We start from the raw sequence: 20015 nt of genomic DNA on the forward strand, positions 1-20015 counted from the left end.
AAAGAGAGATGGTTGTGGTTGAAAATGAGAAAAAGAGGAATGGTGAGGTGGAAAGAGAGTAGACTTTTGAAAAAGTAGGGATGGGTTGTTGTACTTGGGGTAAAGGATGCATTTATGGTTGATTGATGGGACTAATTGTAGAGATTCGCTTGAAATTCGCAATGCGCGGTGTTTCTTCAGAATAGACGCAGATCGACATCTTCTAGCCTGGGTATCGGTTCGGTGCGCGAGTCACGGCGTTGGAACTGCAGCGATGATGCGGTCGCTATGATACAAGTGTCGGGTGAAGCCGACATCAGTGTGCGGGACTTGGCTTAAGATCACCCGCAAACGTCGGATATGGTGCGAAGGTTGCCAAAATTTGATCGGAAGGACCGCGGAAGCTAACGGAGGGGTACAGACTAGGACACGGGTCTTACAATGGATTTATATTAGGTTAAGTTCTTAGTCCGATCGAATTTACGGATCGACTGCGGAGGACCAGTTTCAGTTCAACGGTCATCATTACTTGATCAGGGCCACAAGTACACTGACATGTGTTGAAAATTTTTCTTGATCTGAGGGTGTAGTTGGGTCAGAATCTGACAATTTGAACCCTTAAATTTGGCCTGCAAGTGAATGACCCAATTCACTTAAGTTTGAGTTCAGTTTCTAAAGATATTCACGTTTCTCACACACTTTGTTCCGGGCTCAAGTTGTGTATTTTTTGTTACTATTAGGACTTGATTTTCGACATGGTCGTCAAGCCCAGTAAGGCGGTCATAACCATATAGTTTCGCGGTAATCGGACTTTCGACACGTGGTCCAGGTCGGATATAGAGTTTCGTGATGCTCCCGAGAGCAACTGGGTTTTGAGATTGATCCTAGGTTTTTAAGTAATGTAGCATTGGCGATTCTACTAGTTTTGAATCTTACAGTTCGTATAAAAAGCAGTTCAAGCTAATCTACCGATTAATTTGGTATAGCACTTAATTAATTTTCGTCTAATTTCTAAAGGATTTAGTCCTTAGTGATTTCTGCCTGAGGTGGTACTTGGGTCTTTGTACGGATCTTTTCGAGACATTATAAGCATGAAGGTTGAGAAGGGAAGTAATGATGCGATTGAGGAAGTATGAATGCTAATGATGGTAGCACAATCTTTGGCTTGCACTTGAATTAACTTAGAGTTTTGGGTGCATCATGATTGGAAGGGTTGACCTAAGTGGTACTAGTAGGCTAAAAGATGGTTGGAGGAGGCTTGGGGGGGGGGGTGTGAAGAAGGAGGGAGCTTGATAACTCAAGCGCGCACACACACACAAAATCTCTCTCTCTTACTCTCCTTCTCTTGGTGAGACTTGATTCTTTGATTTTTTTTTTTTGGGTAAAATGAAGATAGGAGGGGGAGTATTTATAATCCATTAGGATGATTTTTTGGTAATTCTATGGATTATGAAGAGTAAATGATAATGTGGCAGCTTAAGGTTGGTGGAGGGAAGGGAGATGCCACATGGCACTTTCTTATGGGTTAAAGGGGCTTTGTAAAATGGTAAATAGTAGGAACTCCAGGGTTAAATAGATCCATCATAGTTGACTTTTGAGGGGAGCAATAGTTTTAGCTCAGGGCACAGATTTTGAGAGGAGTCAGTAATTTGATTACCGTCGCTGTTCACTTCTGCGATTTAGCCAGCTAGCTTGTCCGGGCATGGAGAGTGGCTAAAGGATTGTATTTGAGGATTTGGCTTGGAAATGTCTTGGGTATGGCTCGGATTGTGGAGTGGCTTGGGTATGGATCATCTTAGGTAATAGCTTGGCTTAGCTAATGACTTGGGTTCGGCTGGGTTTTGGCTTAAGCTTGAAAATGGTTGAAGTTTTAGGTAGGGTGTAGGGTTTAGGTATAGTTTTTAAGGATTATCCACGCTTCATCAAGTTGCTAGCCTAGGTGGGGTCTCTACAGATGCCCCTCTTTGACAAAGGTTGTGTGCAACCGAATGTCATAGTATCATTGTTAGCTTACTGTCTGGAAAAGAGATAACTTGCACATATCACGAGGGTTTGAGAAAAAGTTGTGATTGTCCCCGCGCTTTTTGCAGAATTACGGGTCACAAATTATAACCATTCGCGGCAGATCGGTAATAACGTGAGAGGGTAAATCTGAAATGTAATGGCCTAATGCTTCGTGATATTAGGAGATCCCCCTACTATCTGGATCTGTGATGTTCATTTGCAACGTGATCACCCTAGGAGTACTTGTTTCATTTGATCATCAAAGTGGTTAGCTACCTTGGCCTTACGAGGAACTCACTATGCCGACTTGGACTCAATTAGACTTTCTAATCATCCCAGACTAGGCATGTGCAAGTGACCCTTTTTTCCATGTAGTCTTCTGATTTTAATACATCGGTTACAACATATATTTTCCACTCCTTTGAATTGGTTACTCCGACTATGGTTCGATCAAGTTCATCATCACTTGCATTGCACTTCATCATTGTACGGCCGTCCTGACATTGAAATCCAGGCTTGTATTGCATACGGATTCAACCGCTCCCGGGGAAACCGAAAGATGTTGAATCTTATTTTGCTATTGCGTTAGATGCCACTGAGAGGTATAAAAGACCTCATAGTGCCTTGGATAGAAAGCATTATCTTTTGAAAAAAAAATGTTTTTGACAACTATCCCACATAAGGGGCTATACTCCCTAGGGATTTTATTACAACAGTTTTTTCAAAAAAAATTCCTAGGCCGTAAAAAAGATCCGTCTCATCTCGTGGGAGGGTGTCGTCATTCGGTTTTTATTTTGGCCTTCATTTTTTCAAAAAAAAAATAAATAAGTCTGGTCCTTCTCCACTAGGGATAGTGGTGATGATCAAGGTCAGTTTTATTGAGAATGATTTTTTAGAAGTTTCTTAAAAGCTCTCTACCTATAGATTAATGATCCGTAGGGTTTTTATTGGAAATTTTTTTTTGGAATAAGTCCAGATGGTTATGTTGCCTCCATTGGGGGTTCCATGGGTCTTGATCTAATTTTTACTGGAACTATACAAAAGAATTGTTTAATTTTTTATTTTTTTAAATGATCATATTCGTCATTTCACACTCTAACGGTTGCGATCGAGATCGATTTCGCTGGGGATACATATTTTTGCTTTTCCAAGATGATCCGATCTCTCGTTTCTCAATTTAACGATTGTGATCGAGATCGATTTTATTGAAATGTTTTTGTACTTTTTCTCAAATTTTCTCTCTTTTTTTTTCTTGAATTTTCCCTCTTTTCTTTTCTCCCATTTTTTTTCTATTTTTTCTTGAATTTTTCATAGATTCCCAGTTTCTCACAAGATTTTTCTATCTCATTAAAATCTCACCTTTCCTCTCCCTTTTTTCCCATTACATGTTGGTCATTCCTCTTCCATTAATGCACCAAGAGCAACTAAAGAATTTAGACGAGTACATACCAGATTAGGGGTAGTCTTTCTCTCTTATGTCCTTTCTTTTTGTGACATATTATGTATTGAACTCTTTTTCATTAAATATTCATTTACTTATATTCCTCTTGTGTTTAGTTTCTACTGATGGGCTTTTGGTGGGCCCATGATGATCGTACCACACAACAGATCCTTTCTTCTCACAAAAATAGTTCTTTTCATCTTTTGATGGCCAAGGGAGAATTGTTGGCAAATTTTGGCTTAATTAGTGCTGGAGCGGTAATTGGATTACTGCTTGCCATGTCGAGATGGGGCGGTAATCAGATTACTGCCTCTGATCGGCTTTTATTCCAGCGGCCAGGGTTTTCTTCTCCAAAACCCAAATCTCTTCCTCATCTTGTCCCTTCACCACTGTCCCATCCAAAAATTCTTTTTGCCCTTCTTTTTCCATCATTCTTCCTCTCCATTTGTCCTTCCACTTTCTTGTCTTCTTCTTTTTGTCCATTTTTCATGGTTGATGGTAAAAGTAGCTCTTAAGGGCCCCCAAAATGTTGAGTTTTTAAGATCCACTATTGGAAGTGATGTAGCATCTTGTAGCCTTTTTCATGGAGAGCTTATGGGAATAGAAAGCATCTTTATAGGTCTCTTTGATGAGGCCTTTAATGGGGGTTTTGTAGAGCCTTTTGGTGAAGTGAATATCATTAATAGGAGAGCTCCAACTACCATTAATGAAGGGGAGATGGGTATTGAAGAAACATTGGATAATGGATTTAGGGAGGATTGATGGTTGACGGTTTGGATGGGTTCATCTCCAGTGGGCCACTTGGTGGAGAGTTTTGGAATTTTGGAGGGCCAATTTTGAGGAATTTTAGCATGGGTGGGCCAATCGGGCCATTAGATGGCTTCTCCACAGCTTGGATGTGAGGGTGATGCCAATGGATGGCTTTTCCACAGCTTGGATGTGAGGGTGATGCCAATGGATGGCTTGGATTTTGTTGGCGGTGGAGAGATAGCCATAATGGGTGACATGGATAGTGTGATCTACTTGGATGGTCCATATATGGCGGTCTCTGAGGTGAATGATCTTCAATGGAACTAGATATCGAAATGATTAACGGTCCAGATCATTTTGGAGATGGTGGGATGGTCATGATGGGTGGTGCCCCTACTTATCCTTCTTGAAGATCAAATCCATACTGTAAAAAAGTTTAGACCTTTTTCGCCTCTTGGTTTGTGATTTTTGGGAAAATCTGGTACTTGAAATACAAAATTGAGAGAATGAGCCGAGAAACCAGTGAGTTAGAGTACTAAGAGAGATGTTTACCTTTTGAAATATGATGATCAAAAGACAGTTGCCTATAGAAAGAGATCGAGAGAGGATTGGAAAATTAGAGATTTTATTTATGAAGACGCATACGTACCTTTGTCTTTTATACATGAATGGCTGAAAAGGGAAACTTGCTTATGTTTTTTAAATCTTTTCCAAATGAACAAGATTATATATGAAAAACGAAAATGAAATAAAAAAATTTATGCCATATATGTTTGTGTGTGCTTGTGTCTAGACTTGTGCCTGGATAGTGGAATCAGAACATTAGGTTCAACTCACTTCGAATCCTTTATTCTAAGTTGTTTACCAGGGATCCTGATTCCCTGAGAGAAGGTGCATACTAAAATCCTGCCCCTTGGATTTGGGTAAAGTCTAATAGAATTCTGATCCAAGACTTATCTTTTCCTTGCGCTTCTTCATTTTGCTTGTTGCATTGACTTCCTTTATACCTGTATATTTTTTATTTTATTTTCTTTCCTAACCATTATTGCTCGTAGCGCTCTTTCGAGTTTTCACCATGATTGGCTTTTTCGTCATTTTTTTCGTGGCGTCCTTTTGGATTTTCACCACATCTCAAGTTTTTGCTCTTGCCTGCCCTTTGGCAGCGATGTCTTCTTACCCTTGACACCCTTTCAGGTTTTCACCAAGTCCACTATATGCCCGCTATTTTTACTCAAGACGCACTTTCGGGTTTTTTACCTCGCCCACTTTCCTTAGGCACGCTATTTTTTCTTTGAATTTTTTTTGAATAGCAGAGGCGGGATGCTAGATTCCATTCATTATCGGTCGATTGGCTACCTTCTTAACTTCGTTTTCAATCACAATTATAAAGCCATTGACTGGGTTAGACCATCCTGTTGGGGGAATGGGATGGTTTTGTGAGACTTGTGTCTTTTTTTAGTTTGACCCTTTTCCTTTTTCTCTTTTCTTTTTTGTTTGTACTGTGCACTTTTATTGATCTATTTTTTCTTCTTTTTTATGAACCATTTTCCAACAACTTATTGGAGGGAGGAATGACGGGTGTATCTCAGGATGATCTGTCCTTTGTCGTTTGACTTCAGCTTTACAATTATAATTGTTGACATAATCAGGTATGCTTTGTAACACCCCAAAATTTTCAATACCCGAGTATTAAAAGTTCTCCAGTGTTAATTTAACTTATTATGTACATGTGTATGATACCAATCTAGTTATCCTAACCTTACATTTATTCTCCAAAATAAATCTGACCGTTGAGAATAATCTCCATCCATAGATCAAGCCATCTGACCGTTGATTTTGAGATAGGATTATCATATACTATTCTCACTTGTCCATCATAACCAACCATTCAGTCAACTATCCATTGATAGATAAAGATATCTGACCGTCCACTTTGAGTTTGGACCACCCTATCATAGTAAACTAACTACTTGATATTTGCATCTGCTCGTACACATATCAAATTAAGATTCTAATCCGTTCATCTTGTTCACCACATAGGAATATGCTTAACCCACCATCAGAACTACAATCTAAGAAACTTACATATGTGAACAAGTCACTTGAATCTAAGGGTATACATATTCTACCTCTTGATCACTTTAAAAATCCACTTGTGTTCATCAATTTACAAAACTGACCATACCACCACATACATACATGACCAGATTACTAACCATCATATTTTCCTATTTTAAACATGTCATCTGACCATCCATTGTGTGGTTTGATATATGTGCATTCCCTAATTAATTTGGTGAATAACTCTTTATTCATATTGATTTAGATATAAGTCCTTTTGTAATAATTACTTAGAAACGTACCTATAACCATGTAAAACCATTAGATTTTCCAAAACTCTCATATCAATAATAATTACGAAAATGTCATTAACCTAGACACTTGAATTCTAGATCACATGGTTCCCACGATCCGTTGGATGTGAAATTTTATACCATGCCTATGTATCATAAATTAACCATACATGTCAGATTTCAGCTCTTAGAGCATTGTAAAAGTGACCCAATTGACAAATCAGCCCCTTAATCGTTGATTTTGGTGTCCATTTAGTGAAAAAATCTCATGGCTAGTCGCAGTAAGATATTTTCCTTCATATGAATGACTTGGATTGCCCATTATATGAACCAAGTGTGAAATATGAAGACCCCACTTTAGTAGGCTTTTCCTTAGGCGCGAAGTTATCCTTAAAGCTTATCAACTCCTTATAAATCTGGATTTTCTGATTTAACCACTTCTTTTCATCCATTGCAACTCAAATTTGGACCACACTTTGGTCCCATATGACTACGAGGCTATACAAAATTTAGACCCCCTGATCTATGATCCTACACTCTTTTTTGTACAAAAGGTAAAATTTTAGATTTAGGCTTTTTCTACCATGATCAACCTGCAAATTTTGTCCAACCGTTTTCCTATCCTGACTGCACATTTCTCCTAAAATTGGGCCCTGATCATCAAGTGTAGACCGTTAATTGAAATCAAGTTCATTTTGGCACTCATAGGGAAAATTTTCAATATAGGCCAATCTAAATTTCGAATCACCAAGAAAATATATACCCCGACTCTATTTGGCGACCCTGAAATAATGGACGAATTAGATTTAAGGAAAGATCATCAGAAAAGGAAAAAATGAAAAAACCCAATCCAAGTGGGATGTGAAACACACCCATCTCACATGCCCACTCCTTTATAAAAGGAGTGTGCCTCCCCTCTCCACTCACACGCCCACCTCTCAAATGTCCAAGGAGAGAGAGAGAGAGAGAGAGAGAGATAAAGAGAGAGAGAGAGAAAGAAAGAAAGAAAGAAAGAAAAAGAAAAAGAGAAAGAGAAGCCTAGACATCTATCATCCGCTTTCTTCTCCAAACATATGGTATCTCCTTCTTGCTCAAGCGATGTCGTGATTCATGTAGAAGCTTTCCTACATAGATATCTACCTAGGGTTTAGATCTAAGGCTAAGGTGAGGGATTCCTTTAAGCTTACCTTAATTTAATTTGATGTAATTTATCTTGCCTTTTACATACTTTCATATTACTATGAACTCTCTCTGCAATTGTTTGATTTATCACCATCAATTATTTATCCTTTGAGAATTATGGTATGACGTTAATTACATATGATCTTTATTAATTTGGGGTGATGAATACGAGCCTTACCCTTACCTTTACCAATTTTGTTAAGTTAGCCCTTGCTACTCTCCTCTTTTGTTGAGTTAGCCATTGCTACACTTCTCTTTTGTTGAGTTATTCATTGCAAATCTCCTCTTTTGTTGAGTTAGCCATTGTTACTCTTCTCTTTTGTTGAGTTAGCTTATTGCTAATCTTCTCCTTTATTATGTTAGTCTTATGCTACCTCCCTTTAAGGCTTGGGCATGTGTCTTGAAATTTCAAAACTCTCATGATTCAATTTATTTCTCTATCGATGTAAGTGATGTATTAGAGGTATCACAACTAGTGATTCAAATATATTATCGTGGATATAATGTGTTAGCGATAGCGGCTCTCTTGTTCAGCACGTAATTCCGTGAGTTGGTTGGTGTGGCCCATAATCGATGTAAGTAAATTGTCATGCGTGTTACATCACTTCTCGGGATTGGATGTCGTAAATAGTCGCTCCATGAACACATCGTGTTATGTAAATTCCACAATCGCGTTGTTGTGTCGCCTGAGATGTTCGCATAAATCCACATTAACTTTGGACACGCCAATGAATCTCCATCGTATGAGAATACGGGGCGAGTCAGATATTTTGAATTACTTTCCACATTGTGATAATGATCACTACGTATGATGAGTCGTACACACTTTGCTATGCATGCATTCATATATATTGGTTGTGCATACCGATACCCCTCGTAGTGGTGGAGTACGATGTGTATCAGAACCATTACATTGTTTTTATAAATCTCTTGAATTATTGTTAATCTTAAAGGATAATCATCAATATAAGTAGGGCATTGACCCTCTCCAACCATACAGGTGATGCAGATGATGTACAGATTAAAGTTCTAGAGGACCATCTCCCTATGGAAGATTATACTGAATGAATAATAAGATAGTTTTATGATTTAGTTTTATATTTCTGTTACAAACTCTATAATGTAATAAACTCCCATTGAGAGGGCATTTAATACTTTGTTGAATTCTATTACTCTAATGGAATGATAAATACAGTTGATTTACTCTCGTGAATGGTTACCATCATGAATGTATCTGAATATGATCTAAATGAAAAAAAAAGGGTGCGATTTCGAAGCATCCAATTCATTCAATCATTAACATCTGGTTTTCTCGAGCATGAGTATAAACTCTGACCATGAAAATTCGGGATGTTACATTCTTACCCATGATAGATCTTTATGTTGTTGGCGCTAATGAGCTTTAGAAGATCTTCATCTCTCATGATGGTGAGACAAAGGGTACCTCCTGGAAGAACTTTATGAACGATCAACAGACCATCCTAGGATAGCTTGGACTTGCCTTTAGGATCGGATAGGTGTGACAACAAGATGCAGTTCATGACTATGTCGTTTACCTTGAAGCTCCTCTTTCAGACCCTCTTATTGTAGGCCCGTGCAATCTTTTTTACTAGCATTGTGAGTAGCTTAGCGCACACATGCATTTTTTATCCGTCAAATGCAATTGATCGTATTAAGGTTACCACCACTCACTTTCCTTGACTTCTCTTTTCATTCATACCCACAATGTAGGATGTTGTTGCCACCCACTTTTATCTGCCACGAGAACGCACTCATTACCATAAGATGCCTTTAGCTTCACTCTTCCAATGTCAACACCCCATAATAAAAAAAGACTAAGGTGTTGTCAGGTTATAAAGACTCAAAGCATACACATGAATCCGTTATGCAAGCTTCGAATACTTGAAGCACTTCCTGATATGTTACAATAGTCTGTTTCCATCATTCATCACTAAGAGCTTAGTCATGAGTTCTTCATGGACATCACATGTTTGTTTATACATAGGCCGCCTACTCCATCGTGGATTTCAAACATGGTCTTAAAAGTTTCTGCTTGATGGGCTTGACTTCAGGCTTCATAGCAGATAGTGTATGACTAGCTCTTCATTGGATATGAGTACATCTTCATAAAAGAATGCGATGTTGGATAGCCCTGGTTTCAAGAATTTTGTCATCCTCTACTTGTATTCAAGAGGCGAGGATATCTTGATGCGTACTATTCTAAGGAGCTCGAGGGATCCCAAGTTCACAATTTTGAAATTACTTGTAACGACATTAGTCTTTGCTTAGAACTTTCGAAGGAAATCCTCTAGCTTAAGAGTCAGATCATCATCTTCCCCATCATGGGCTTCGTCCAAACCCATGATTTTAAAGTCCAACTCTAGATTGAAATCATACGAGTTTCCTTCATACTCAAGCGCTTCAAACGGACAAACTTAGCACATTATTACTTGTGATTTTAAAAAGATTTCTTGTGTTTTTGTATTTAAAAAGAAAAAATTTTGGTATTTTTGGATTTTGGTAAATATCTGAATTTTTGGCAATTTTGAAACATCTAGATTTTTTGGTAGTTTGGAAATATCTAGTGTTTTTGGCTTTTGGATCTTCTAGCTTTTTAGATTTTTTAAAAGGAACTCAAGTAAGGCAGCAATGTAAACCAGGGATTGCCTAATTCAGCTTGGGGAGCCAAATACTATTTACTTTTATTGTGTCGTCATGGGGACTACGAACCAACCAGTGCCCTGCACTTCCTCCCCTTAGGATGCAGGGCCAGATGGATCAGTAGGTGGGTCATCACCATTGTGCTCGAATATCATTAGAGGTGTACACGATCGAACAGAGTCGAGCTTGGCATAGCTCGACTCGGCCTGGCCACTAGCTAACCCCAACTCGAACTCGGCTCGATTCGATCAGTAGATCGGGCCAGTTCAAGCCGAGTTCAAGCCAAGATCGAGCCTGTTTGGAATTTTCACTAACACATGGAGTGCACTTTCAATTTCTTACTATATGTAAAATAGTAGCAGTTGTTTACAGATATTTCATCAAACACCTTATAGGCAACATTAAAATCAAGAAAAAAATAGTATTTGTTTCATATACATACCTTCCTTGCCACCAGCTGACACTTCGTTAAGTCATTTCATCAAACACTTGGTGTGCAACATCAATATGAAAGTAAGCAAGTCATCGAACTGGTTCGATTTGAGTTGGGGTTTGATCGGAGTCAAGTCGAGCTCGGGCAAGCTTGAACTCAGTTCAAAATTTTTTTGAAATAAAAAAATCAGCTCGACTCAGCTTGAACTCAGTTTCAAACCGAGTCAAATCGAGCTTTTTTGTATCGAGTCAAGCGAGCTAACCAAGCTAACTTGGTTCGTGTACAACTCTAAACGTCTTGATGAATTCAAGATTGAGTTTTGAGTCGGTGTTAGCTAGATGTCATTCCTCTCAGCTCACCCCGATGCATTACGACTCTTGGAATCTTCTAGCTCGAGTGGGACTTAAACTATGGTCCAGTCAAGTAGGGGAAATTCTTTCCCCTTGCTTAAGTCCTCTTTAAACAACTCAGTAGGCTTGTTCCACTCATTTGATCCTCTACAATGGATCCTGACCTGCTAACTAGATAGATGATCCCTTCTTTAATGGATTTGATTGATGCGTGGATGAATGGATCATCCTCCTCTTCCAACTTTGTCATCCTTCGATACATTTTTGTTTGGTATCTCACCCATAGGAGGATGATATCCTAATCCTCTCATGCATGCATTCTCTTAATATTCGAGCTGATAATAAAAAAAGTTAGCGCTCGACTGGAGGGAAGACATAGTTTGATCCAATGGGACATGCAAGTGGAATGTAATTCACATTCTCAAACTCGACACCATGGTATGGAATGTCCTCACTGAAGCATTGTTCATTTATAATTGAGATCCTATGCTTGATGATTGGCTACTTTTATCAGGAACATTTGTTTGGGATAATCTAGAATGGTCAATGCCTTGTCTTTGAAGATGTACTTGGCCTTTTGGTGAAGATTCGAAGAGATAGCCTCGATTCTGTAGATCCAAGATCGATCAAGGAGGACATAAAATGAAGATGTGATGTCAATGATCTGAAAAGTGATGGTTGATGTTTTGGGACTAATCAAAATATTAACTTTAATCTCTCCCTCGATCCGTCTCCTAGAGGCAGGAATCACCTGTCCTAAACTATTCTCTCGAAGGATCGAAGACTAGATAGAGCTAAGTAAATCCTTTAAGTAGCATAATGTCCTTCCTGATAATTTAACGCATGATTGAAGTTTGGCCCTGATTTTGTCAGGGTATGCGACATGTTGATCCGAGAAGGGGCATTTCCTTGGAGCATGATGGTTGGAGTAGGGGCCGGATAGGCAAGTGGTACCCCTTGCAAGATAGAGAATGTGTGTATTGGATTGACTAAGGGTGGCTCTTATAGACTTGGGGGCATGGAGATTGGACTGGATAGAGATGCCCCTTGTATATTTAAGGGCACGGATAATGGATTGGTTGGGTGTGCCCATTGCAGAATCGGGAGTATTGGTGTTGGGTTGGCAGTGATTACATGAATGGATTGGACTGGATGACAAGGAGATTCCACTGGGATGATATTTGAAAGGATGAGCTAGAGATGTCCTAGAGGGGGGGTGAATAGGACTATGCCAAATATTTCGATTCAATTCGGAATAATAAATCAAATAAACTCAATTGCTTAAAGTATTAAATTCTTGATATCAAATAGTTCGTATGACAACCTTCACCTAAAGGATTTAGGTAGGACAACCTTATTTCACGACGTCTTTGAAATCAAAATATCAAACTATAGCAAGAACAAATGAAGCAGAGATAGGCATAAACAATAAAAAAGCAATCACCACCATGCACAAAAGAATTATGGTGGTTCGGTGCCTAAACACAACCTACTCCACTCCCAAAATTACTACTATCGCAATTTTTTCTTTCACTATCTCAAGGTTTTCCCAGGGTCACCTTAACAACCTAGTGCAGTTATTACAATTTTCAAGGGCCATCACAATTAAACCCACTTTGTGATTTTCACGGGATCACCACAAACAAACCCCCTGAGATTTCCAAGCTATCTCATAAAAAACTCAAACTGAAATAAATATAAAGACAATACTTATCTTAGATTGGTGAGTCGAAGTCATAGTTGTAGCTTGAGTGCAGCGATCTTCTTCTTGGGATGTAGATGAAGTCTTTATATGAGTTTAACCCAAAAAGAAATAAAGGGATCTAATGTATTTTCAATAAAATGAATGATACCCTATTTCTAAAGTAGAGTATGGATTACTCTATTAAAAAAGTTTAAACTAACTTGATAGAGAAAATAGAATTAGCTAAAACGAATACCAAAATTACAGTGTAAATAGCTTAAAGAGGCTTGGACTTTCACTCTTTTTAACATAAGATAGATCTATGAATTTTGTGCTTTGAAGAGTAAGAGAGAGCCTCTATTTATAGCTAAAGATTCTAGAAGTTCGACTGGCCCGAGGGTCTGTTCGGCTAGCCGGATTCCAAAGATTACGTTCCAATGGAACTGGGATTTCGCAAGATAAAATCTTTCAAAAATTCAGCTGGCCCATACCCAAGTTCGGCTGACCAACCAAAGGTTTCGACTGACCTAATATGCCTTAAATTCAAAATTGTGTCATTGCTCAAAACTTAACTAAACCTAACTCGGGCTGGCTGAAGGTTATGTTTGGCTGGCCAAACAGGCTGCGAAAAAATCTTTTTAGATCTGCCTTTTTGCCCGAATAATGTAGGGTTGGCCAAATTCAATTTAGGCTAGTCGAACCAAATGACAGATAGCCTAACTTGAGTGTATTTTACATAAAATATGATCATTGTCAGACACGTGTAAAATACACCTAACCTATGGTCAATCTAGGGTTATACCACCTGATGGTTGACTCATACGAAGTGTTCTGATCTTCAAACCATGAATGATCTTGACTTGAGATGTTGATTCTTCTTTTCAGACGCTTGATCGAGTTGATAACTTGCCTTTAATAGAGCTTGCGATCCTTATAGAACTACGAAATTTGACAAACTACTATGTGCTTGAATATAAGCACTTACAATCTCCCCATTTGTTAAATTCGTGATAAAACTCACTCATACAATTATACAACTCATCACAACATATTATAACATCTCGATAACACATCATATACATAACATTTGAGTCGTCACAAAGGATAGCTTGAATCTTGTCACTCCCCCTTAGATCATGCATACGAGAACTCCCCCTGAGCACTTAGTCACATCTATCACATGCTGCAAAATGAATATAATTCCATAGTGTGCATGCAAATGTAAATGTGTGTGCTCATAAATGTGAGAGAGATGTGTTCATGATGATCATATCCATCTATAATTATATAATTCTCTCCCTTTTTTGTCAGAAGTTGACAAAGGAAGACATATAAATGAAGCATTAGAGAATATAATCAAGGATACGAGTAACAAAGAAAATTCATTAAACATTAACCAAAACATGTTATCCAAATGTATGAGAAGCAAGAGTAATCATTATGATGAAAAATAATTCAAAAGTTATTACAGACCATAGATAAAAAGAGTGTTTATCAGTCAGAGCTAGAAGAGGACGGTGTAGGCATATCAGGATCATTAATCTTCAGACTTCTACTGAAATAATGAAAGTACCTTCTCATCTACTTCATTTGGTGTTTCTGATTCTGAAGTAATGCTTCCTAAGAAACATGCAAGTTGTCCACCTTCTTCTCCAAGCTCTCCAACCTCTCTGAAAATTGCGAAGGGTGGAAGTTTGAGTCATTGGTATCTTCTGATTCTTCTAAGTCAGCAAAGATGTCATCCATGTTGACATCTCCTTCAGGAACAACTTCCTGATCACCTCGCTGCTCAAGTCTCAAATCAAGTTTCATCATATTTAAATTTTCATTACCGAAAGGGAGCTCGGTCTCCGGTGCTTCAATCGTGGGAACTTTGACATGATACCTCAAAGCAATGGAAGTCATAAGGAATGCAAATGGAATAGACCCATGACGAGGATGGAGACGATACTGAATAATCAAATATGTAATCAATGATGGAAGACAGATGCGAGTACCAGAAACGACGAAATGTAAAATGTGCATCATATAAGGAGTAAGATCGGTCTTATTCCCGGCATGATGATAGACATCAGAAGTGAAAATGCGATGCAAAATGCGGTATTTTGGAAGAATATTGTAAGTGGGGAGTGAATTATGGTTACACCGAGGTGCATCAAAACCACATAACACCTAAGTGAGAGAATATCTTTCCGTCATATACATGTCTTCAAAAAGGGGTGGAATAGAAATTCCATCTTCCGCCATATCAATATCAACGATAGACGATATGATGGAGGATGTAATGGTGTGTCTTCCATAAATTGAATAGTAAAAGTTAATTCTTCAGAAGAGACGTCACAAATAGATGCATACATCCCTTGAGTAATGGACCGATAAGTTGCTCCACCCACTCAAAGATATTCTCCCATCCTACCTCGGATAAAATTTCAAGGAGGGCAAATGTGGCAAAGTGATTAACATTCACAGTGCACTCAATAATGATGCAATGTGTAAGGAAATCCTATCCATTCTCTGGATCATCTTCCGGTGATCGAATAGTGCATACAACCAGATTAGCGGAGCATGTTGAGTGTGAAATATTGCATATTTCTCCATATTTATACCTTGGTCTTATAAACATGATAGTGCTTAATTGATTTAATTATGCATGTTTTCATGTGCAAGGTGATTTCGAGAGCTTAAGGTGAAATTGATGCTAAAAGGAATATTTATGCTCAAAAGATTACTAAATGAATATTTAGATATTTAGAAGTCATTAAAGAAGAACCCACATGCCAAAGATCCAAGAAAACCAAGTTAGGAGTGAAGAGAATCAAAGATTTGAAGTGAAGAAAATGAATCCTGAAATTGTCCTGAAAACAAACATATTCCTCAAATTGTCCTAACAAAGGATATTCTGAAACTCTGAGTCTATTTTGAAAAATTGTGTAGAGTGCATAAATTTGATGCGGTTTAAACTCCAAGTATATTTTGGAAAACTACGCAGAGTACCTAAATTTGAGGCAGTTTCTGGATTTTTCTAGCTCAGTGCGAAAGTTAGAGTTCCACAAATATAAATAGGACTCCATGGGATGTTCTCAAGCATCTTCTAGGGTTCGAAAAGGTCTCAATGAGCATACACAAGGGTGGAGCAGCCGCTAAAGAATTTTTCTTCTTCACTAGTTTACTTTTCATGCTTTGTTTAAGAGATTTGGTTTCAATCATGTCTATAGTTGATTAAACATCTTAGCTAGGGCTAAGAGATGAAGCTTGTAACGTGTTTGGATGTTTATTTTGCTTTGATTCTTGTTCTCATTGAATTTCATTGATTTTTAATTTGATATTAAGTAAATATTTTTAGTTTTTTATGATTTATTGTGACTCAAACTACAATAGATTCTGTGATAGCTTTGGATATCTTCTTATCCTGTTTTGAGATAGTGAGATTGGTAAATCCCGTTGTTCACCATCATCTCCCGAGAATGGTAGGGTGATGGAATCCCTTCCAATCATTACAATTCTCCTCTATTAAAAATTAGGTCAATGAGAAGTTCAGATTTGATTTAAATTATTTTATCTTTCAATTAGATAGGATAAGACTCTAATTCCAATTGTGTTCCTTGAATCAAGTAAGGTGGCATCTTAATAACTACAAGTGGATCCTTAGCACCCTAGTTCCCACCGTTAAATTTATAATTTTTAATCAACATTATTCACTATTACTCTTAATTATTCAGATTTCAATTTAGATCTTTTTCTAGTTCTAGTTCTAATTATTTTCAGAATATGTATAAGTTTAGTCCCTGTGGATTCGACCTCGGTCTTACTGAGTTATTACTACATCGTGACCTTACACTTGAGGTTGTCAACAAGTTTTTGGCACCATTGTCGGGGACTACAGCTACATTTTTCTGGAATTAATTAGTATTAGAATTAGGTTGAGATTAGGGTTTATTTTTCTGTTATGCTTTTAAGTTAGGATTTTTTCCGAAATTGTTTTTAGAAACTAACATTGTTTTCTGTTTTGTAGGATCCTAACATAACAACTCTTATTCGGTAATTTTGTTCCAACCGTCTCTCTTATCTTTTCTAGATCTCTTATTTGTTCTAGTTTTTCTAGTTGTCTTTGTAGGTTTAATTGTTTAGTTACTTGAAGGCTGAGAGTGTTTCATGCCCAAGTGGGTTCATGACAACACTCGACGTCTCTTAAGTGAAGGAGGATTAGTCGAAGTGTTGCTTATCCATCGTCGAATTAAACATCACTTGAGATCCTTTGAGTCAGTAGAAGTTATGGCCACACATCAACCTCAACACCCAGTTGAGGAAGCCCAAGATGAAAACGAGGTGCATAATGCACCCCCTCCTCGTACTCTACAAGATTATTTGCAACCGGCAGGGGTGAGCACACCTTCCTACATGATATTCCCTTTGAAAGAAGGAACTATGGAATTAAACCAGGGGTAATTCAACTCCTCCCTAAGTTTCATGGATTAGAATCTGAAAGTCCATACTTGTATATGAAAGAGTTTGATGAAATAATATCTACATTACACTTCCCAAACATGTCCGATGACATAATTAGGTTGAAATTGTTTCCTTTCTCTTTGAAAGAAAAGGTTAAGCCACGGTTACATTCCTAAAGACCAAGGTCCATTGGCACATGGGCTGAGATGACAAGGGAGTTCCTTAAAAAGTTCTCCCCTATCATAAAACAAATACTTTAAGGAAAGCAATCATGAGTTTTTTACAAAAAGAGGATGAGACCTTCTGAATGTTGGGAGCGATTTAAGGATCTCATAAATTCATGTCCATAACATGGCTATGAAACATGGTGTATAATAAGCTTTTTTTAATGAGAGATTGACCTCACCCATATGCCAATTTATGGAGATAATGTGTGATGAGGAATTCATGAATAAGGAAGTTGATGATGCGTGAGATTATTTTGATAAACTTGCTGAAAATGCGCAATCATGGGATACCTCCTCAAAAACTACCACTTCTAAGCCTACTCAATCAAAGGAAAGAGGATGAATTTATGTTCTAAAAGAGCAAGATGATATAAATGCAAGAGTGGCCAAACTCATAAGAAAAGTTGAGGCCATGGAACTTAAGAAAGTAGAACCCAAAAAGACTACAAAAGTTGTTTGTGGTATTTGTGCTTGTAACATACACATAACTGAGAATTGCCCAACAAATCCTGCTTTTCAAGAGATATTGAATGAGCAATTAAATGCTGTAAACAACTACTAAAAACCTTTTAGTAGACCCACCTCAAATACATATAACTTAAGCTAGAGGAACCATCCAAACTTCAGTCAGAGGAATGGACAAACCGCTACTCCTCAAGGGATCATTAACCAATTTCTAAATCAAAGGACACCTCAAGAGGATCCGGTGTTAAAACATATACAAAACCAAGAGCTTTTTAATCAAGGTATGCTACAAGCCTTTCAAGATGTTGCAAAGGTCATGCAAGAGCTTGAAACAAAAAATTCACTTGGGGAGAAAGGGATCCTTCTGGCTCAATCTCTCCCTAACCCAAAACAGCAACATGAAATCAGTGACCCAAGCTCTTCAAAACAGATGGAGCGGGCTAAGTTTATCACCACTCTTAGGAGTGGGAAGACAATTGACAAATTTATTCCAGTGAGGGCTGAAAATCCTAAGGAACTGGAAATATATGAGAATGATAGACCTAGCAATGCTCTACGTGGGTTAGATCGGGAACCTCAAAGTAAGCCGATTGCATCATTCCCTTAACAGTTGATTGCACCAAAACCTCTCTCTTACTCTCAAGATATTCTAGAGGTGCTTAAGCAAGTGAAGGTCAACATCCCTTTATTTGATGTCATTAAACAAATCCCTTTATATGTCAAATTTCTAAAAGATTTATGTACGACCAAAAGATGACAAAACATACAAAAGAAAATCTTTTTGACAGAAAAAGTGAGTGTCGAAAGATCCCAGTAGCCCAACCATCAATTGTGTAATTGGGAATACCGGATTGAGCACATAGTTCTTGACTTAGGGGCAAGTGTAAATTTAATCCCTTACTCGGTTTACAAACATTTGGGTTTAGGTGAATTAAAACCCCCACGAACCACGTTACAACTTCCCAATTGCTTAGGTCGTGTACTGAGAGGGATGATTGAGGATGTGTTGGTCCAAGTTGATAAATTCTACCATCCAGTAGATTTTATTGTCCTGAATACTCAACCCATCATAGTTGTAAGTACTCAAATTCCCATCATTTTTAGTCGCCCATTCCTTGCTACATCAAATGTCATCATTAATTGTATGAATAGAATTATGAATTTATCTTTCAGAAACATTATATTGGAGCTCAACATGTTTTTCAACATGAACAAACAGCAAGAGGATGATGATGATACCCACGACATTAACATGATCGATTCTTTCGTGGAAGATAGAGCACTCCTAACTCTATACTCTGACACTTTAAAGATGTGTCTAGCCCACTCCCCTAATTTAGATGATGACATGATTAGGGAGATGAATGCCTTGCTTAATACTATGCCGATACTTGAAGTTAACTAGTGGAGGCCACAATTTGAGAAATTGCCCCAAACTGATATATCACCTCTATTGTCTAGCCTCAAAGCACCGAAGCTTAACTTAAAACCTTTGCCCACTGATCTTAAATATTTCTACTTAGGTTAAGATGAGACATACCTAGTTGTGATCTCTTCCCACCTTAAGAAGGAACAAGATAGTATACTTATTTCTACTCTCATTGAGCATAAAGGAGCCATTGGATGGTAGATTGCGGACCTTAAGGGAGTTGATCCTTTGATTTGTACTCATTGCATTCATCTTGTGGATAATGCGAAAACCTCCCGGCAACCACAATATCGACTCAATCCAAATATAAAAGAAGTGGTTAAGGTTGAAGTACTTAAATTATTAGATGTGGGTATCATATATCCTATATCCGATAGTCAATGGGTGAGTCCAACTCAGGTGGTTCATAAGAAGTCTGGAATCACCATCGTAGCCAATGCCGACAATGAACTCGTACCGACTAAAGTTACTACTAGTTAGAGAACGTGTATTGACTAAAGGAAGTTGAATACCGTCACAAGGAAGGACCACTTTTCTTTGCCCTTCATTGATCAAATTTTGGAAAGGCTAGCTGGTCACTCTTACTATTGCTTCCTTGGCGGACATTCGG

At 38.0% G+C, this 20015-nt stretch overlaps 1 non-coding gene across 1 annotated transcript; it reads right to left on the reverse strand.

Annotated features, from left to right (window-relative positions):
- Positions 1-17535: 17535 nt before the first annotated feature.
- On the reverse strand, positions 17536-17642 carry LOC131241714 (small nucleolar RNA R71). The gene has a single exon (XR_009169270.1). It is a non-coding gene; the product is annotated as a small nucleolar RNA R71 (small nucleolar RNA).
- Between the last annotated feature and the right edge of the window lie 2373 nt (positions 17643-20015).

The sequence above is a fragment of the Magnolia sinica genome, chromosome 3, assembly GCF_029962835.1.
Source record: "Magnolia sinica isolate HGM2019 chromosome 3, MsV1, whole genome shotgun sequence".
NCBI classification, from domain to species: Eukaryota; Viridiplantae; Streptophyta; class Magnoliopsida; order Magnoliales; family Magnoliaceae; genus Magnolia; species Magnolia sinica.